Consider the following 23,184-nt stretch of genomic DNA (forward strand, 5'->3'; position numbering starts at 1 on the left):
TAATGTGAAAAATCTATATGTGATTCCTAGCACATAACATAATTATGAATTTGAAATTATGAGCTAAGCATTTGTATAGTGTTGAATTCATTAAGACAATAGTGAGGAATAAGATATGAAGAATAAGATGAGATGTTTGATTTTCTTACTAAGGTTATCAAGCGTATTCAAATCTAGGGGTAGCATCCTAGAGGAATTGCATGGCAGGTGGAAAATGGAATGAGTAGTTACACCACCTACATTAAAGGTTGCTTTTCCCGTGGTGGCCACAATAAGTCCTTTCAATTTGAAAGGGTCATTATCTAATCATTTATCATTGATCTGAACAATTGCTTCAAATATGACTTTAGTTGTGAAGTTTTTGCCAGTACTTGCTCCACTATTAAGGAAAAAGTAAATTGGTTTCTCAAGATGTAGTCACTTTTTCATTAACAAATATTTTAGTATGGAATGTTGTTCTTTATTCAACTTCCATCACATGTTGAAGTATGCATCATTACTTTGTCATATTTTTAGTACATAGGTTTAGTATAGTTAATGTGTTTAAGATCGACCATAATGTCATATTTATCTTGCTCACTTTCTATTTTTCGTATCTTCAAAGTTTATTGTTGTGTAGTTGTTGCAAGGTTCTATTGTAGCATCATTGATATTTCCCCACTTGTTGTCAACATGCATGGTGAACAACTTCTCAATTTTGGAAATTTGTACTCTATATGCATCAAATGTTGCACTCCATGTTTCATGGCCAAGTAGAAGTGTATCTTCACTACTTTGGAATGGTATGTATAGTAGTAATTTCTCTCTATAGTAGTTTTCATGATCAATGTGTGGAATGTATCTGAAAAAGTGTATAACAAGTGGCTTTTTCCTTTTAAGTATGTTTGTGGACTTGGTGGAGTAGAATGATGTATACTTAGCCAATGATAGGAAATAGAAATGTTTTGGTCATTCTATGTATTTAACTATTGTGGATACATACATTATGTTTTCTAAGTTATCTTGTTCTTTTGCTAGTAGTTTAGGTCTTTTTAGCATAGAAATTATATTTTCAGGTGGAGAAATATTGATGAAAAGGGTCTTTCTTGAACTTCTGCACAATGGTAATGAGAGAACAATGTGGACAACTTGGCGACTGGATATTTGGTGGTAGTTGAGAAATGCATTGCCTAGTTTTTGTATGTAGTAAATTTTTCATTGAATGCATTAGTACATTGTTCTTGTATTTGGAAAAATGCAAGGGACAAGGTCCTATCTTGCTTAGTCATGTATGAGTTGCAATAAGATGCAGTAGCATATGTATCTAATATAAACTATATGTCTGTGTTTTTATACCATAGGAAGCGGACTTCTTTAGCAAATGCATTGATCCAAATGTCAGCAAGGTCTTGTTTGAGGAGGAAAATTTTGCAAGACAATGTTGCCTATAGCATTATTATATAGTTTGGTTCTTTTATGTGGAAGTCATTGAGGAAGTTATTGAAAGTTGATTCCTTTATGTAATGTTTACTTGCTAGTTCATTGAATAATTTTCTTGCCTTATCTTTAAGTTGAGAGTTAGCAGTTGGCATGGGCTCTAATATGGTTATTCTCCTCATAGGAGGCAAGGGGAAATTAAATTGATAGCTAGATGTTTTGTATTTTTTGCAAGTCCTTTTGTGATGACGTGTTTGCATTTTTTTTTTTCAGATTTTCATCAAGCAATGCGGAATCACAGGAGATGTTAGTATCTATGAAATGCTCTATTTCATAATTGTTACATTTTCCATATATAGGTACATCTTCTATCCAAAGCATGAAATGAACATGTTCATTACCTCAATTTTGGAACTCTGTGACAAAGAAATAGTCACATACTTTTCCAAACAATGTAGGATTTTTAAGCATCGTCTTTTGGAATGCATTCACCCTATGGTTGAAGTATCAACTACATAACACTAGATTTTTTCTAATTTAAAAATTTAGGTCTTTATCTTCTATTGTTTCATTGTGTTTAGTCAGTTTTAATGTTGATTTACATTGCAATGCTTTGCATAATGGCTCCCAAAAGTGTTCAACACTAGTTTTGGAGGACCTAGTTGTCTTATCATGGCAAATGTATTTGTTTGAGAATTTTCCAAATAGTCAGGAGATGTACGTATATTCTTTAGAGATTTGAAACCTAATGGTGATTGTAATATTCTTTCTAGATTAGCAGAGCCATGAACATCTCTTGCAAATAGCTTTCTACCTTTTAACTCAACTTTTCATGTGCAAACCAATGTGAGATCAGATATTTGTTGAATAATGATTTTAATGGCCTTAAATAAAATATCAGATATATGTGTTGTGAAGTCTTGGTCCTTGTGTGTGAGTTCCCACTTTGCTATTTTTTGAAAGGTAAATTTTCTAATTATGTCATCTAGGCGTGGGAAGCCATAAAAAAGAATTGGAAAATTCATTTCTTCTGAGTATACATCTTGGAATATCCCAAGAAGCTTAAACCCTTAAGATGGTGCAATATCAATAATGGTTGTATCTAGGTCCTTGATTGAATGAGGGTCATTAAACTAGTGTATAAGTGATTTAGTAATGGGTTCTTTGTTAAGGTCATTTGAGTTGTCATCTACTTCTATTTCTGAGTCAATTTCCATTTGGCTATGTTCCATTTGGCTAGCAAATAAAGTCTCCCAATCTTTGTTAATTGAAATGTTTTATTTTCTAGATAGGGGTGTTTTGGATAGAAGAGTTAAAGCATTCATTACACAAGCAGGTCTAACATTCCCTTATACATATGTATTGTAATATTTTAACTTCCATTTTAATCTAACAACTACTATTCTTGTTTCATCAATTTGTCTGGGAAGAGCTACTTGTACTTTGTTGAAATCCATGGGCACATTGATTATTGTTCCATTCAAGCCATATTGTGCTCTTTTGTATCCTAATTGTCCAATCTATGCAAAAGAAGTATGAAGAGAGATAAGTCTTTCTTCTAAAGTAGTTAAGGAATGTACTACATCGATATGGTTATTGTGCCTAATATTCCATGGCACTGCAAAAGAGGGAACGTTGTCAGCTATAGTATCTTTGACACACTTCTTGCAAATGGGTCAGCCTATTAAAAAAAATTTATGATTCCTATCAAGGGAAGCAAAGACAAGGAGTGGACAAATGCTTCATCCACTGTTAGGTATCTCTATGGAAGTGCAACATGTCACAAAGAGCACATGCTTCTGTTGGTGTGTCCTTGATGCTTCGCATGTATTGGTTAGTGAAGTTTGTGATTTTCTTGTATTTTTTATTTTCAAGCATGTGGTTGTTTGAACCATGACTTTGTTTACCAAGTTGTGACACATGTTTCCTCTTCCTTAGTGGGTGTGAACTTGTTTTTGTATTGGTTGTACTAGCATGACCATTTCCCATGGCCTTTTGGTGAGTTTTCCCATTATGTATTGCTTGTTTCAAGCTACGCAATGATTGACTTGTATTCATATTTACACCAAACATGTCCAAAGAATTTCTAGTACATGAACTAGATGAGGGTAAATTATGTAGGTTCTTCAATGCACATGTCTTTGACATTATTTGTAGTATGAAGGGTGGCTTCATATGTGTGTCAGCTACTAGATGTGGATTTCATTGGAGTGGTTTGTAATGATAGTACCCTCTGTTGGATGTGAAGCATAGTAAGTCAATGATTTTCAATGGTTCTTTACAAATGCAAAATTCCTATACATTATGTGATGTATCTACTTGCCATACATGTATAGTAGCATGAAATATGTGTGAAAGCCATAGAAGGAAAAATTTGGAGCCCTCTAGACCACTTTTAGCATGGGGCACTACAATTATGGAAGCTAGAAATTGTATTCATCAGAGAGTATTTTTATCTACTATAGTAGCTTCTTTGAATTTCTGAAAGCATGCCAGGGAAAATTTGTTGTGCACTTTAAGTACATTTATCAATGTCTAGGCTACAAATAAGCATACAAAAATCACATCAAATCTGCTCTTGAGTAAGAAAGTTGTGGCAATAAATATGCTTTCACCACATGAACTAGAAAATGAAGGAACCCAACTAAAGCCAATCTCACTAAATGAATGGGCAATCATATGCCAACTGTTTAATGCATTACAATCCATGTTCAATAATTCTAGTTGCATTTTTTGAAGTGCAATTTCTCTGCCTATCCTTGAAAAAATAGGATCATAATAGCCAAATGTTGGATTACTATCATGGAAGAAGATATATATCATAGGGTGTGATGGATCTTTGTTAAAATGTAAGTATGGCTTCTTTTGTGTTGAACACCGAACACATATTGAGATATTTAACCAATGTGCCAGCCATTGCATACAAAATATGTCACCTCAAAGTCCAACCTCACCATGTTTGTTTACTTCAATTGCTGAAATTCTCATTCTATGAAAATATGTGGTTTTCTCATGTACCCTATGCAAATTTTATAGTATTGATGGGTGTAGCTCATGTTGAGAACAATGGATAGCTTTGATGCAACCATTGTGAAGACTATGCAAGAAATGATTGACAAGTCCATTACATAGTTCATTAGGCATGTATTGACCATTAAGAAGAACATGGATTGTGTCAAATAAGCAAACACCTACTTTGAAAGTGAATAAGTCAATTTGAAAACAATGGACTTTGTTGAGAGCCTTATCAATTGACATTATTTGTGATTGATGATGTGACCTATATGTTTCAACCATAATCAGAGCTTGAGAAGTTTGGTTTGGGTTTGAAAAGTTGTCTTGCAACATATTTTTATATTGGGTGGGCATGCAAAGTAAACTTGTTTTGCAAATGGTTAAGCTTATGGAAGTGGAAGTATGGAAACTAAGGGAACATACCAAGGCACATGAGAGAGACAAAGACAAGAGATTTGAGGTCTTCATATGTGGCCATGTGACCTGTGGAATAGTATCATGTGAGAATAATATGAGAAGGTGATTATGATATTGACTATAGACCTTTGAGCTTCATGAACAGAGCTTTTGATTTTGACTTGAATTTATGGTAGCATCTGTAGAGGAGGGAAACTATCAAAGTCTAAACAGGAATGGTTTTATCAAGGTGTGTTAGACTTTGAAAAATATATAGGAATTGAATTTTTTTGGAAAATCAAGCAATCATGGACATTGTTATCTGTTGAAATGATATCTGTTGAATATAAGAATTGAAAAACATGTCAACATAGGCATTTGAAAATTCATTTACATTTAGAATGCATCCATTGGCATTTGAATAGAAATTATTGGAACTGTCCTATTTAATCTATAAGGTTATTGTTGAGGACTAATTCATAAGATCTTAGTTTATAGTTTTTGGGAAAATTTTAAGAAGCTTGTTGAGAATTTTGTAAAGTGATCACTTTTTTTACTCCTATCTACATAAGTAAACGTATACTATTATCATAGAGGAAGTAGAACTAGAGGTCTTAGTATACCGCAAAAAGTTTTAAATTTGTAAACCATTTAATCTAATACATGAATGAGGACTAGAAGAGAATAAATTGTGGCATTTTTATCTTAAATTAAGTATAAAAGGAGAACAATATATTTTCTAGACCTGAAGATAGAGAAATTTGTTTCATGTTGTTAATATGGGCCCTGATTTTGCTGCCCTCAGAAGCCATTGCTATAGTTTCTCCTACAATATAAAGCCCATCATTAGAATCTCATGATGAGAAATAGGAAAACAAATTCTAATCTATGTTCATAGTAGAGCACAAAAATGGCAAACAATATCTTACCAAAAATAGATACGGAAAATAATAGCATGCTATAAAGAGAAAAGGAATCAACTAAAATTTCTTAAATTTACAAAGTACATCCAAAGGTGTTATGAAAGATAAAGTTTATGAATATAGATTTAATTAGCACAAATTATTTTATGAATAATATTGCCTACATTTAAGATTTTTGCCAAACCCAAACTCAGCAGCCCTGGGTCTACTCTCGTGTCAATTCCAGATCCTCTACTTGTGTGTAGAAATACAATACAATACCATACTAGTTGAGCAATTCCAAAATGACAACCCATCACATTACCAAAATGGAAGCATAAGAGACTCATGTTAAAGAATATTTTGGTAAAAATATTAAATCTCGGTCAAACTATAATCTAAATTCATGTCATTTTTGTTCTTAAATTTCTCAAACACCAACCATGCATACCTTCATTCTACATCCAATAAACTTCAAGCCGGTATATAAGTCACTTCTAGATAATGCATATTATAATAAAGTAGGAAGCTCCAACATTCAATAAAATAATCATGTCCTTTGGTTGAATTTTATTTGGGTTGATAAGACCACTCAATGATAGAAGTATAATTTTGTGGGAAAAGTAATTGTAAAATAAAACCCTAAATCAAAAGAAACAATGCATGGTACAAGGAACAAATTGTGTGCAAGCAAAGAGTAGATATTGAACTTATGTATACAAAATTTTTTCAGCAAGTTAAAAAATAGATTGAACCCTTTAATTTAAAACAGAAGAATATTATAATAAAATATCATCTTACAAAAGTTGGAGTGATTGACCAAATGCATCTTCTACTAGCTTTAAAGTGCAGGAATCACAAAAAGTATTTGATTTTTTTGTTGCAGTTGGAAGTTTATACTTTATAGGCAATTGAAATCTAAGAAACATTTATATTAAACATGAAGAATACAGGCCATGTCTATGGATGCTCAATTCCTAATAATGTAGCTACTTTCCTGCAACCAATAGAATTAAGTTGGAGTTAGAAAATTAATAAGTCATTATTAAAAAATGTATAAATATCTATAATTGATAATTTTTTCACATTTCATTAGGTTAGAAATATCAAATATGATGATGTTAATCTTCAAAATTTTGATAACAAACAAATAAATACAATAACCTTACCCTCTATAAATTAGCATGATTTGTTTGAGCATGAAGAAAAGCTGGTGCAATCATGAGTGTATAAGTTGTATGGATGGGCAAGTTCCTATCAATTTGACTAAAATTTTGAAATGAATCAACCAACCACATGCCTTCATTCCTCACTCCTAATTGAAACACTAAGTCTTATACACTTTGCAATGCTCTCTCTTGTTCCATCCACCCCAAATTTCTTGGTTAAATATTTAAATATTAGAAATTAAATATTTAATTGTCAGCTTCAAATAAAATTTCCTTTTATTAAAATAATAATTGATTTCTTAGAATTTAGAACGTATTAATATAACTTTGAAAACATCTTAAATTGTGAGATTTATTTTAATCTTGTTGGTAAATAGATTTTTCACTGTAGAAATGGCCCAAAGAAGTGTATGTGGCAAACTATTCACAACAGTTGGATAGGCCCTTGATATCTTGCCTTCCTCTGCATTTAGAAGGGCAACTCCCTTGTAAGATAAATTTTTTGATTTTTCAATAAAGATGGATAGAACTTAGAAGATAAAAAGGAAACCATTGATAGCGAATGCACCACATGACTTCAATGTTTCCATAAAAACAATGTAAACTGTTAATGAAAGCAATCAAGAACTATGCTTGAGAGCTATCACTGACACAATGCTAATCCAGTGATTCACGAATACTCACACCATATCATGAAAATATTCATATGATGAATCAACACTTTAACAATTCAGATTCATTAGAAAGATAACACCAAATGTACTTTCTTTTATTTCTTTGCACCAAGAATGTAAGAAATGACTAATTACAAGAACAACAATTGTACACACTTTCCAAAAATTGCTTTCTTATCAGAACATAAGTGTTCCCTATCTTCAAGTCCAAAAATTCCCTTATTACATTGAGTTTCAAGAATTTATAGCTATTCTAGAATAACTAACCTTTCAGGTTCGTAACTACTCAAAAAGTTAGAGTTTGGGCTACTCCGAAGAGTTCGGAACCAACTCTAACTTTCAATGCTTAACTACAGTTAGAAAATGTTAAGACATTGACCAAAGCCAAAGTTAATTCTAAAGTTGACCCTTTTTACAAAATACATAAATAAAAGCTCGAGACAACCTTGCACTTCTAACTTTTAACCATGATCATTGATATTTCCCAAGCTTGCTCTTTGATCTGTAGGTGTTGTGAGTAGCTGAGTCAAGTTTTCCTTGTACACTCTAATATTCCTTTGTTACAAACTAATATTGTTGAGTTTGATTTGATTATTTAATCATTTGGGATGCATTCGAATTGAATCTCCAAGCTGGTTATTTTGAATATAATAATAAAAAGTTATAATGAATGATTTAATAATCAGTCCATGCATTGCTAACTTTTAATGATTTGATGATATCAAATTAAATAATTCATATGCCTATCTAAAGTTCCATTTGGTGGGAACTCATAAACTAGAAGCAACTAGTTGACTTGGTGGCACTATACCAAGAGTTGCACATCTATGACCAAACTCATGCATAAAGAGTGGGAAAAGATTAATGATTTCTTGTCATAGCTACCATATCATAAATATCAGCATGCATGTGGCTTGAAATTTTAACTTGGTAAATGCTCACATAGTTTCCAATGCATTAACACATTGTATCATACATTTTGGAAAATGGTTTATGCAGATGATATTGCTGAATTTCCTCTAGGTCATAGGTCACACAAGAGAAATAGTATACGTTCCTTGACTATGTTTCCATTGGAATGTCTTGGCTTAAGTCAATTATGCTATGAAAGTAAATTGAAGTCAAGATATTTGAATAGCTTCACCAATCATTTCCACTAGAGCTTAGTATAGCTTTGTTCATGTAGATTGTCCCACCATTCTGTAGATGTAGATGCCACTTCTTAAGATTTCATGTGAAATGATTAAGTTTCAGTTCTCAGTCTTTAGGATTCCTACAAGTAAATTAAAGTCCACTTTCCAAATAATTCTCATGCCTTGTTTGGTTCTCTGGAATACCATGGCTTGCCAAGAAATGCAATGGAGTTACATGCTTTGGTTGGGTTTTAATAGTCTCTCTTCATTTCTTTATTACTTCTCATTCCCAATAGGTGGTTGTTTAACAGCTAGGTTTTGTTTTGGGAAGTTTGGGTTAGAATTAGGTTAAAAAGTTAGAATACATAGAGAGAGAGTACTTTAGTATGTGGAGAGAGAAGATGCTTAAGAAGAGAAAGAAACTCAAACTCAAACCCCAAACTTCTTTTTAGAAGTTGGAGTACAAAGAGAAAGAAAATATGGAACTAGTAGAAAATAATTATTATTTCATTTTATCTCTCCATCTCTCTATTAGTTAACTCAATACACTCTCCCCCTCTCTCATAAAATTATCTGGGCAACAGTTGGCTCTATTTAGGGACAAGGATTGTATAGGACACTAAATGAACCCAGAGCTAAGAAAGAGCAGTGCTTTATCACAAGCGCTATAGAGTCACCCCGAAAGAAGATAAATCTAGGAAAAAGGGAGTAAGCACAATAAAATTAGGAACACAACCAAATAGAAAAGAAATGAAGGCACAACAAAAACTCCTAACTAAGATATGTACAATGCTGCGGACTGCTCACCTTACTGATGATAATGCTTCAAATGTTGCCCATTGTAAGGCAAGGGTAACTGAGTACCACTAAGATATGATAAGATGAAGGAATTTTTTCCACATACCTATTTAATCTAGAATGGACCTCTTCATAAGGAGTCAAACTTTCCATGTAAACCTTTTGGCTCTCTACGCTTGTCCCAAAGTAAGACAAGATCACCTTCTTGGAAGACCCTTTGTTTAGCTTTCTTATCAAACAACTTTTTAACTCAAGACTGATGTTCTCGTATCCTATCCACAACCACTTCTCTATCCTCTTCCATCTTGGTCAAATATAATATTCTCTTTTCAAGAGAATCTCTAAATTCATGGTTTTCAATAGCATTCTGTAACTTCAAAGTAGATAATTCTAGAGGAAGTGGGAAAACTGCTTCAGTACCATATAGGATTTCAAAGGGAGGTAACCCTATTGCTCTCTTCCTAGTAGTACAATCTGCCCAAAGTGCATCATACAAGTGTTTATGCCAAAACCTCTAATTAACATCTATCAATTTCTACACAATGGACATAATATTTATATTGATTGATTCTGCCTGACCATTTCCTTGTGTGAAATAATCTAAGGAGTGAGAGAGAATGATTCCATATTGATAGCAAAAGGTTGAAATCTCCTAGGAAGAGAAGTTTGTAGCATTATCGGTAACAATCTTGGTTGGAACCCTGAACCTAACTAAAATATTTTTCTTGATGAAACTGCACACCAGTTCTGAAGTTGTTTGTTTGATTGGGATGGCCTCTACCCACTTGGTAAAATAATCAATTCCCATTAAAATGTGAGTATGTCCAATAGTGGATGAAGGATGGATAGGATTGATGAAGTCCAAACCCCATTGTTGAAAGGGTTCTTTGATCACTACTGGTTTCAAGGGTAGTGTTGCTAATTGGAATCTTCCTTTGAAATATTGACAAGAGTCACATCTCTTGACCCATTCCTTTGTGTCTGTGAACATTTTGAGCCAATAGAAATAGTTTCTCAAGATTTTATAAGCTATTACCGATGCTGAGTAATGACCTTCACATGCTTCATTATGAAACAATTGAAGTAACTCCTTCATTTGCTTAGAATCTACACATCTTAGGAAGGTACCATCTATCCCCTTCTTGTACAACATGTCACCCAAGATAATGTACTTTGCAGATTTCAATTTTAAGGTCCTCTTTTCTTTGGGTGATAAATGAATTGGGCATTCTCCATATGTTAGAAAATAGGTAATATTGGAAAACCACTCATCAACATTACCAATGAATAAAACTAATGGCAACTCTTTCTTTATCTCTTCTTCATCTCTAGAAGATCCTTCTACAATAGCTTTGCACAAACCTTTTCTTGTGACAAGTTTTGTAGGTTTGATATCAAGATCATATTCTTGTACTTTAGTTATCTATGAGGCCCTTTTGTTCACACCAATCTATTGTTGTGTTAGAAGAGTCTTCACCACCAAATTAGGAACAAATGCCTTGGAGTGAGAGTTTCAGATGTAAAACCTAAATTGTTTCACTGCTCTGACCAGAGCATATGCATTCTTCTCAATCAAAGAATATTTCAATTCATGTTTCTTAAGAGGGATACTCATGAATGCTATCAAGGCCTCCGCATTGTCTTTGTCAAGTTGGGTAAGTATAGTAGATAAAGTGTTCTTAGATGCATAACAATACAAATTAAAATCTTTAGAAAATTTTGGATAAGAAAGGGTAGGGGCATTAGCAATCACATCCTTGATTTGTTCAAAAGAAGCCTTACCTTCCTTTGTCCATTTAAAAGTTGCATTCCCTTTCATCATATCCACAATTGACTTCATAATCTCAAAGAAGTCTAGTAAAAACCTCCTTATGAAGTTTATCTACCCAAAGAAAGACTTAACCACTGTTTTACTCATGGGAAGTGATAATTGTTGGATAGCTTTTACCCTTTCAGGGTCTATTCAAATGCCCTCTTTAGAAACTAAATGACCAAGTAGTTTTCCTTCTGTCACTCCAAATATAGACTTCTTAGGATTCAACGAGATGCCAAGGGTTTGACATCGATGCAAGATAGATTTTAGATGATGCACATGGTCTCTTCTATGTATGGAAAACACTATAAGATCATCAAGATACATGACAATGATCTTGTTCTTGAGATCTACAAATAATGATCCATTACTTGTTGAAAGGTGGCTCAAGCATTTATTAAACCAAAAGGCATACGATTGTAGGAAAACGTACCCCATAGATTTTATGTTGATCTTCAAGTGCAACACTGATCTAATTATAACTGAAGAAACCATCTAGCATTGACATGAGCTCAAAACCAGATACCAGCTACAAAATATGATCCATGACAAGGAGTCCGTAATTATCCTTAAGAGATGCCTGATTCAAATTTTAGAAGTCGATTCTTATCTCACCATTCTTCTTCCTAACTGGGACGATATTGGCTACCCATGTTGAATGGTGGATATGATAGATAATTCTTTCTTTAACCATTTTATCGACTTCATTAAATATAGCATCAGTGACCTTTGAATTGAATTGCCTTTGTTTTTGCTAGAAGGGAGTTGAACCAAGTTTCAAAGGAATCTGATGTTTAAATTTACCATTCATGAATTCATTTAGATCTTCATAACCCCAAGTGAAAATGTCTCGGTAAGCTTTCAACAAATTCATGAATTCTTCTTTCTCTTCTAATGAAAAATCTTTCCCTATTAGGACCATCTTTGGGATTTCTTCAGAACCAATGTTTACTTTCTCATAACCCAAAGAATTAGAAGATTTAGTATCTTCGACTTTCTCTTTTATCTTATCTTCTTTATCAAAAAGACTCTCAAGAGTGACTAATCCTCTTGGAATAACATTACTTTGTAGTTGAATAATCTCAGGATTATCTCCTAGTATTCCATCACGATTATGTGATCCTTCAAAATTCAAATATGAAAATGGAGGTCTTCCCTCAAGAAATTCAATGATTTTCCCATCATCATTAAAAACTTGCTAGTGTTGATCATTATCAGGCACACTGGGTCTATGAATCATTCCTACTATGTAAACATCTCTGTTGAACTCGGGATGAGGAATAAGGAGAGAGGTAGAGACTACAAGACAATCTACTTTAGAATTCTATTCATGAGGAATAGAAGATAAAGAAAAAGCATCAAAATGCTCAATCTCTTCCCACAGTCTATTTCTATATGCCTTCAATCTCATATTCTTTGTTTGATATTGCCTCCACACCTGGTTCAACTAATTTTGCATCTCTCGATACCTTGAGTTGTTTGATTCCTTTTTCTCTTGCATACTTGAGGCCAAGTAGAAGAGCTTAATATTCTATAGTATTATTAGTGGTTTCAAAAGCCAACTTATAAGCTTTTGGGAATTTCTCTCCTTTTGGTGATATCAAAACTATCCCAACACTTGAACTAGAAGAAGAAGAACTTCCATCAAACTGCATTGACCACAATTCATTGGTTATATCAGATATAAGAATTTTAGTTACATCTTCTTCAGTAGATGTCATCATATATGTGCCATGTCTAGTATCAACATACAATATTTCAGCTCATGGATCATCTGATTTCAAGACTGTATATTTAGCTTTAGGTTTAGGATTGAGTTTAACCTTTTTATCTCCAATCAGGATAAGGGCATGAGACACATCCATCTTGATTTCACCATCGAGATTTTTACAAAAACTTCTACTTAATAGCATCCCATAACTGGCTGGAATATCAGTGACCAAGATATTGAATTTTAACTTCTTCTCAAGATGTGCTACAAGTGCTACTTGAGCATATTTTAATTGGCCAACTAGAAAAACTTGTTTTGCCTCCATAGAATACACCTTTCTTGATGGTTTTTTTAATGAGAGACCTAGGGAATCGACCACCTTTGAAGGCATGACATTATCAGATGCACCTGAATCAATGATACAATTGCTTAACTTGCATCCAGCTATATAAAGGGAAACATAGAAGGGATCAGGTTTATCTAACAAAGAAGCTACAAAAAATGATTCTTTCTTAGTCATGAGCCCTTGCAAATTATCTTCCTCTTCTGAATAAATTCCTAACTCATGATTGATAGTGATCTTAGGTGAGCCTTTTCCTTTACCAACACATTGAATCAACCTTTCTAATTGATGTGGGTTGGCTTTTAGGTAGTCCAACTGAGAAATTTTTACTTTGGTCTTCTTACAATGATCAATAAAATCAAAAGAGTCTTCAATAATGGGAGAAGTTTTACCTTTATCTATCTCCTTGGCTTGTGAAGGCTCTTCCAGAGTGTGCTTATGAGATAGAATTCTCTTAGTAGTCTCATCAAAAGCTTTCTCCTTTGCCTCTTTACTCCACTTCTCTTCTAATCTCTGTCTCCAATTTGGTGTATCTGCATTACAAGAATGATTCTTAATATCTTCAGCTTTCTGATCATCAAATTCATATTCTAAAAAGTTTATAGAAGAGGTCCCAGTAGTAGGTTTTGTTACATCTTTAGGAGCCACATATTCTTCTATTTTCTTCACCATCAAATGCATTTGCATGAATTTGGCCATCTCAAGATAGCTTGCACCATCATGATCTATCATTAGGTGAAAATCACACATAGTAGTCTATTTACTAGATGATGTGGAATGTTCAATGGCTAATCTTAGTGTTGGTTGGGGTAGCCATTTAGTTTATCTATTTTGTCGATATGGCATATAATTCTTCCTTGGAATGTCTTGATACACAGGCAGAGGATTGTGGTACAACTACTTTTTTGATGTGTAACACATCATTAGCCAATTTTTGATATAAAGGACTAGTGGTAGTGACAAGAGCTTGCTAACCTTTCCCTCTTTGTAGATCATGACTCCATTTTCTTGAACTAAGCAAGCTATCCTCCACCTCGATAGCCAAATTTTGCGCGACTCTGCCAAATTAGGGGGTCTCGCCCTTTGTATTTGAAAGCTTACATTAGAAGGTTGAGCACTGATGAAGAAAGTCATCCGATTTTCTTTAGTGGGTCTTTTGTTGATAGGAATTCAATTTACTATTTGGTTAAAATGAGTAATGAATTCTCGCATGGGCTCATGAATTTCCTTCTTCATTTGAGTCAACTAAGAAAGGAGAAAATGTTCTTCTTCAATAGTTTTTAATCTCCTCTCAAAAGCTTGAATCAAGGTTGCCCATGAAGTCACTGATCTAGTTGGCAACTAACCAAACCATTCAGCTGCAACTTTTGTGAGTGTTTCAACAAAAAGACAAACAGAAACATCTTCATGTTGTATTGCAAGAACCCTGCTTGCTATAAAAAATGCACTAATGTGTTGATCAGTGGTAACTTTCCCATCCCCAGAAAACTTAGGAAGATTTTTTTGGCAGCCAATGGGCATATCATGTAATTGGTTCCCTAAAGCTAATGGACTAATAGCAGCTCCCCATGGGACCAATGGTTGCGGTGCTTGTTGTGCCATAGTCAGGAGAATGATGTTCAAAGGCTACAAATTTATAGCTAGAGGTACAAGGGTACCTTGCAAAATCAAAGCTTGAAAGGCTACAGGAGAAATAGTAGCCTTGGGTGGTGAAGATGACCTACTGATAGACTTAACCTTCTTCTTCTTCTTAGGAGTAATTGGCTCAAAATCTAACTTCTGAAGGGCTTCAAAATCCTTGTCTAGCAAACCCTTTTGTTTGTCTACTTAGGTGTATGGTTTTTCAGCTAGCTTATTGGTTATTATTTATTTGCCCTTAGATGTGACCAAGATTCTGCCTATTTCTCCTCAGGATAACTAGTATTCTTTTAATGACTATGACGTCTTGACCAATAGGAGCTCTTTGCAAGATTTCCCCGAACTCTTCTTCTTCTTCAAGAACTTGATTTACTTGATGGTATTACTATGCACTTCATCTACACCTCTAGGCTAGGGTGTTCAAGTCTGAAATAATATCCTCCTGGGTGTCCTGGAAACCAAGATTTGGTTGGAGAATAGGAAAAATGTTCTCATGTGGTATCACAATTATGCTTCATTATAGGCGATTGTCAATCTTTTCTCGTTCAATATTCCCCAATGGAGTCACCAAAAATCTATTGGTAAACATATTTGTCACTGTAGAAATGGCCCAACGAAGTGTATGTGGCAAACCATTCACAAAAATTGGATAGGTCCTTGATATCCAGCCTTCCTCTATGTTTAAAGGGGCAGCTCCCTCGTAAGATAAATTTTTTTATTTTTCAATAAAGATGAATAGAACTTAGAAGATAAAAAGGAAACTATTGATAGTGAATGCACCACATGACTTCAATGTTTCCATAAAAATAATGTAAACTATTAATGAAAGCAATCAAGAACTACACTTGAGAGCTATCACTGACACAATGCTAATCCAGTGATTCATGAATACTCACACCATACCATGAAAACACTCATATGGTGAATCAACACTTCAACAATTTAGATTCATTAGAAAGAGAACACCAAATGTATTTTCTTTTATTTATTTGCACCAAGAATGTAAGAAATGACTGATTACAAGAACAACAATTGTACACACTTTCTAAAAATTTCTTTTTTATTAGAACATAAGTGTTCCCTATCTTCAAGTCCAAAAATTCCCTTATTACATTGAGTTTTAGGAATTTATAGCTATTCTAGAATAACTAACCTTTTGGGTTCGTAACTACTCAAAAAGTTAGAGTTTGGGCTACTCTAAAAAGTTTGTAACCAACTCTAACTTTCAATGCTTAACTACAATTAGAAAAGGTTAAGACATTGACCAAAACCAAAGTTAATTCTAAAGTTGACCCTTTTTACAAAATACATAAATAAAAGCTTGAGACAACCTTGCACGTCTAATTTTTAACTATGATCACTGATGTTTCCTAAGCTTTCTCTTTGATTGGTAGGTGTTGTGAGTAGCTGAGTCAATATTTCCTTGTATGCTCTAATACACTTTTGTTACAAATTGATATTGCTAAGTTTGATTTGATTATTTAATCATTTGAAATGCATTCGAACTGAATCTCCAAGCTGGCTATATTGAATATAATAATACAAAGTTATAATCAATGATTTAATAATCAATCCATGCAATGCCAACTTTCAATGATTTGATGATATCAAATTAAACAATTCATATGCCTATCTAAAGTTCCATTTGATGGGAACTCATAAACCACAAGCAACTAGTTGACTTGGCAGCACTATACTAGGATTTGCACATCTATGACCAAACTCGTGCATAAAGAATGGGAAAAGATTAATGATTTCTTGCCATATCTACCATATCATAAATATCAACACACATGTGGCTTGAAATTTTGACTTGCCAAATGCTCACATAGTTTCCAATGCATTAATGCATTGTATCATACATTTTGGAAAATGGTTTATGTAGATGATATTGTCGAATTTCCTCTAGGCCGCAGGTCACACAAGAGAAACAATATACATTCCTTGACTATGTTTCCATCGGAATTTCTTGGCTGAAGTCAATTACACTATGAAAGTAAATTGAAGTCAAGACATTTGAACAACTTCACCAATCATTTCCACTGGAGCTTAGCACAGCTTTCTTCATGTAGAATGTCCAACCATTATGCAGATGTAGATGCCACTTCTTGGGATTTCATGTGAAATGATTAAGTTTTAGTTCCCAATCTTTAGGATTCTTGCAATTAAATTGAAGTCCACTTTCCAAATAATTCTCATGCCTTGTTTGGTTCTCTGGAATGCCATAGCTTGCCAAGAGATGCAATGGAGTTACATGTTTTGGCTAGGTTTTAATGGTCTCTCTCCATTTTTTTATTACTTCTCATTCCCAATAGGTGGTTGTTTAATAGCTAGGTTTTGTGTTGGGAAGTTTGGGTTAGGATTAGGTTAAAAAGTTAGAGTACATAGAGAGAGTACTTTAGTATGTGGAGAGAGAAGATGGTTGAGAAGAGAAAGAAACTCAAACTCAAACCCTGAACTTCTCTCTAGAAGTTGGAGTACGAAGAGAAAGAAAATATGGAAATAGTAGAAAATAATTATTATTTCATTTTCTCTCCATCTCTCTATTAGTTAACTCAATTAACTCTCCCCCTCTCTCATAAAATTATCCAAGCAACACATCTCTTGATAGAAAAGAAATTATTTTTATCAATTGTTTTACTTGAACTGTTCATCTCTATAAAAAGAGCATCTGTAATACATTTTAGCAATCTTAGTTTTGAAAAGAAATGCAAGTAATTCTCTTAATAAAAAATATTAGAATGGAAAAAATGCACTACACAAACAAGTTTTTAACATTAATGTTAATTAAAAAAGCTTCAATTTGATTTTATTAATAAGAAATATGAGATTTTTTTTTAACAATTTTTTTACTTAAAACTTGATACATCTAATTTTAAGGTGAATATTTTAGTCTTGGCCTTTTGCAATCATCTAACCAACCCCTCTAGAATTGAATATTCAACATGGGATACAAGAGTTTGAGTGATGTCATAAAATTTTAGTGAATTTGAATGAGCTATTGAAGGAAGCCAAAGAGATGATAGTGAAAATAATTGCACTATGAGGAAGAAAAGGATGACTATTGCTAATGATTTGAAGAAAGAAAATCAGCATATCATTGATACCATTACGAATCCCACCCTTTTATTTTGTAAAGAACAATATAAGAAGTTGGCCAAATGGATGTTATGCTAATGTGATGTGACAATCATTGCCAAACATTTATTGTTCAAACTAAAGAGATTAAGGAACAGAAGTCATTCAGAGATACAAATATGATCATTACACCCTAAAACATACAAGGAAAACCAAATAGCTCACTTGAGAAGGAAAGTGAATGGGAAGTTCACCATAACAAAGGGTAGTCAGTTCACTAATTTTTAGGCTTTCTTTTAGCGATAGGCTAATCTTTTTTTACTACAAACTATGTAGATCATGAAGATCAAATGATGAAATTTTCAAAAAAAATCCATGATGTTTTCAAGAGGATAGCCACGTCCTTTATTTAATGCTTTAACATCATATATTCTAAACATTAATTGATGTGTATTTAAAAGACATTTGTTAGGTATGAATGAACAGTTTCATCTTGGGAAGTTGAAAAGACTATTTATATGGAAATGAATGACAATAGAAAGGATTAGTAGTTTTTGCTTTGTTTTTTGTTCCTATGTTGAATTTTTTGTGTTTAATGATGCTAAATGAATTATAATTAGATAGAATTTTTTTTTTTTACTTTATTGATGTGATTAGTAGAAGAACCCTATTTACAATTTTGTAATCAGCATTATATTTTCCATCTTTGTGTGAAAATGTTAGTAATGGAAGTTAATTTTATACATATAGAAACCTTGTTAAGATTAATTCAATTTAGTGTTAACAATTATTCTATCATGATAGATAAGTTTTAGATTCTTTCCAGTTTTCTGATTAAAAGTATACCCTTTTTGTTAGTGAGTTGAATATTTAAATTGTACCTCTTAAAACTAGGAGAGGAACTATCATAGTTTACTCCATCGATGGTTGATAGATATTGATAAGCATTAAGGATAAAGAGTGAAAGAGTTTTATCAAAACCTAATCTATTCACCAACTAGTGCTATGGGGACGCAATTGGTCCATTGAACATGGGAGCACCGAACAAATAGATAAACATACTATAGAATCTTTGCTTCCTATGGTATCTTGTGTGCACAATATCAAGATATTGTGGTAGCTTATTTGAGGAAACCCTAGTGATTGTAGGTCAATCTGAATGAGAGCATAATTTGAAACAAGGTTTAAGAGTGCATATAAAGATGAATATTACTTGCTAGCTCAATGAACACAGATTAAGAAATAAATTAATGTACGTATGAGGGAGTGTGTTGTAAGATTATTTAATAATATTGTGAACAAAATTCTTGCCAACAAGCACCCAATAGGAGACAATTATAAATGACTCAATGCTACTTGATATTAGTTTCCAGCTGAGGAGAGTAAAGATTAGCTAATTTAGTCAATGTTTAAAAAATGGCTATAGAAGTCAAAGATGAGTTTTTTCTATAGAAGGAAAATGGAAGAAGGAACTACAAGAGAACAATCAGAATGCCACTAGTACCTCTTCAGAATCCATGATCCAAGTATTAACCAAGGATATCGTTACACTTAAGAGAGAAATGCTCGAGGATAAGACCTACCAAGATAATTCAAAAAGGAAATAAGATGGAAAGTAGTTACTTCTTCCCCTACCCCAACAGAGGCTAGCTAGCTACTTAGACTCTCACCTAGTGAAACAATTGAGGTTGATCATTTTAGTAGTAGAGATTCCAGACAACTAAAAAATGCTATTAAATAGGAGTTTCTACAAAGACTTCTAGGTGAAGAAATATGAACGGAAGCATGTTCTTATACTCATAGGAAACAAGAAGGTTAAGGTGGAGCCTTAAGATAAGGCCAGATTTAAATGGTCTTAAAATTAGAAACCCCAAACGTTAGATATTGTATGAGGAAATGGAGTTCAGGACTTACAATTTATTCTCACATCATGTACCAGTTGAGGAAGAGAATGGGTTGGAAACCTTTCATCCCAACTCTAAGCCATGTTATTCAATGGGGTCTCTTCTTCTTCAAGATCTAGAGTAGGGGTGGTACTAATCTCTCTGGATGGAATAATCACTCCTTAATATTACAAGCTAGAATTAAAAAATACTAGAACAATACTATAAATACAAATAATTATTCCTAAGTATTGTTCCAAAAAAGGGAGAAGATGAATTGCTAGTGGCAAAAAGAGATGCAGAATACATTGTAAAACAAGTGAGAGTTTTATTTTCCATTAAAAATCATAAGTTGAAATATTATCAGAATAGGGTTTGGGATGAGATTGAGACTTTGGAGGCTTTCTCTATTAGAGAAATTTAGAGGGAACATAATTTTAGCATGGATTCATTGGTGACATATGCTTCCTTGTTGCTGCCCCACCTAACTTCAAAGATGAACAATAAAAAAATCAATTGATCTACAAGCCCAATGTACTTGATAATGTACAATCATGGAAAGTCATTGACAATGACGATCATCTAAATCCCTTCTTAGGGAATGTTGAAGCATCTATGGACTAGAATTCCTTGAAGAATAATTATTTTCTCCTTATTATGGACCATATTTTGCAAACAATGACTGGTTTAGAACTAGTGTCCATGTTAAATGGACTTTTAGGATATAAATAAATTGAAGTTAAAGAAGAATACCAACTGAAAATAGTTTTTACAATATCTTGGAGTACATTTATATATAATAGGATTCCATTCAGAATGATTAGTGTTGGAAGGTTGTTGGGGGCAACTTTGACCTTTACTCGAACAACTTTAAAACCTCTTGGAATAGGCCACTATTTACATAGCCCACAACCAACAAATTTGAAGCCTTACCAACAATCAATTTCATTACATTTTCAATACGTCCATTATGTACATATGCTCTATGACTATCTAAGATTGATACGAATAAACTGTAAATAATTGAACTTCTTAAACATGTCTCATGAAAATAATTCATTTTCGGGCATCTGCCTTCTGAAACAATTGCTAGGTAGAAGCACATGCATAAGACGTGCCTAAGAAGAGAATGCTTAAATAAAATTGTGATAATATGGATGTTTGCAAATTTAAAAATCAAAAGACTACCACAAATACCATAGCAACCAATGATAAAATAGAAATAAATGTAAGAAAAAAAACATTAATAGAAGAATTTTTGAAGAGCATAGGTTAAAATTGTTGGACATAGTTACCGAAACATGGATTAATAAAGAATAGGAACATGAAAACTATTTGGGTTTTACTTCAAATGCATAAACATAAGATAAGTTGATAGTACATGGTTGAGGATTATAATAAAAGCTAACAAAAAATAGTGGAAAAAACAAAGAGAGTTGCATAAACTAGCCAAAGGCAATGGACATTAACGTGTTGTTAATAGCACTATATAAAATCTCAAACACAGTCTTATCTAGTTCTGAATATAAAGTGTAACAATTTTTGTCAGGTGAGAATGATGCCAATCACCAATTTCCCAAATGGAACCTCCTTCTAGATACCCACAATGGAATTGATTTCCAAATACCCTTGATTTTGTTAATATCTTGCAACTAGGGTTTCAATTTTGTGATCAAACTCTAAATTGATATTTGTTTCCACTCCAATTCGTGCACTGACCTTGTGACCAAATTCAAGAACAAATTGGACCTTGGACACATAATTTGGGGAAAAAGACCACCAATAGAAATTTAAAATTGAAACATACATTCATGGTAGGTTTTTTTTTTTGTTTCTGACATGAAACAATAATGGTTGAAGCATAGAAACAGAAACATCATTCTGTGTAAACTAAGGCAAACCAAGGGAAACCCTTTTGCAAAAGAAAAAACCTTAACACAAATTTTTTGGGCACCATTAATCATAATAATTAGGGGGAAAAATGAACAACTAGAATAAAATTGTTGCAAAAGGTTGAAGACCAGACTCAAATTTACCTTTGATTAGAACATCGTCTTCTTCAAAGGATTACGTCCAATTTGGGTTTTGATATCTGCATGAACAATTTTTTAAAGGACACAATGAGAATATAAATAATCAAAAGTGGATTCTTCAATTTTGAGAAAATGCACTCCAATTTATGCACTATATTTCTCAACTTTCTACTACATCAATACATGCAAATAAATATATTAGAAGAATCATTCTCTCTTCATCCATTATATGGATAAGAAGTAGAAGTCAACACCTAGCTAAATTGGAAATTTCTATGCTATACATATTGGACACCTAATTCATTAAGATATGTCAAATGTTGTTAGAATAGTTTTTCTAGAATTCTTATTAACTAAAATGAAAAGACTCTTGCAAAAATAGCTTTCACCCAATGAGAAAAATACTAGTTGAAATTTATATTTCTATGAAAATACTAGAGTAATCAAGAACTTTGATATGTGCAAAAATATTAATTATTCAACACTTGTTTCAAGAATCCAACTAATGTAAAAGAGTGCAGTGAAAGCTATAGTCTCTGCCTTAATGACAGGGACTAATAAAACAAAGGTTACGAAAGTTTCTTCCTATGTGAGCTTTAGGGAAAAAAATTTAATAAATAGGAAACTCAATTTTAGAAGCTTAAATTTTTTATTAAAAGGGGGAATTTTTTTTTTAAATAAGGGATGCAATGCTAGTATAGTAGTGTAATGCATTTAGAGTTACAAATAGGTGAAGCTAGTGGAATGAAGTTTGAAAAAGATCTAAAATGTAAAGTTGAATTTATTTATAATAAAATATTATGGTATAATTTTAGTTCTTATCATCATCAAACAAAATGTGGAATCATAAGAATTTCATGGAATAGTTAAAAGTGTCAAGATTAAATGCAGGGAAAATACTTGAGAAGCTAGTTCTGCTAAACAAAATGTGACTTTTATATAGCGACACTAAATTTTAAAGAACGCAAATTCTAAAAATTCTCCATTTTTCATATCTTTAATAAACAAAACCTTGATTCTAAAACAAAAAAATCCAGGGTTATGTGAAATTTAAATATTTAAATGACAATGAGTTTATTAAAAAATTGAAAATAAAGTTAAGTAATTCAAAGATATGAGTATATATAATTAAGTTGTATCTACGAAAAATGAAATTTAAAAGTTTTTCATACTAATTACTTA

The 23,184-nt window shown here is 32.8% G+C and overlaps 1 long non-coding RNA gene across 1 annotated transcript in view; it reads right to left on the reverse strand.

The window, feature by feature from the left end:
• Window positions 1-6,656: 6,656 nt before the first annotated feature.
• The window catches only part of LOC149549222 (uncharacterized), a 42,402-nt gene continuing 25,874 nt past the window's right edge, over window positions 6,657-23,184 (reverse strand). Inside the window, exons 2-3 of the long non-coding RNA XR_016354065.1 lie at window positions 22,006-22,061; window positions 6,657-6,726 (exon numbers count right to left, since the gene is read on the reverse strand). This is a non-coding gene — a long non-coding RNA (uncharacterized LOC149549222). The remainder of the gene's footprint in view (window positions 6,727-22,005; window positions 22,062-23,184) is intronic.

The sequence above is a fragment of the Cupressus sempervirens genome, chromosome 7, assembly GCF_028749045.1.
Source record: "Cupressus sempervirens isolate cs-2001-9-10 chromosome 7, ASM2874904v1, whole genome shotgun sequence".
Taxonomy (NCBI): Eukaryota; Viridiplantae; Streptophyta; class Pinopsida; order Cupressales; family Cupressaceae; genus Cupressus; species Cupressus sempervirens.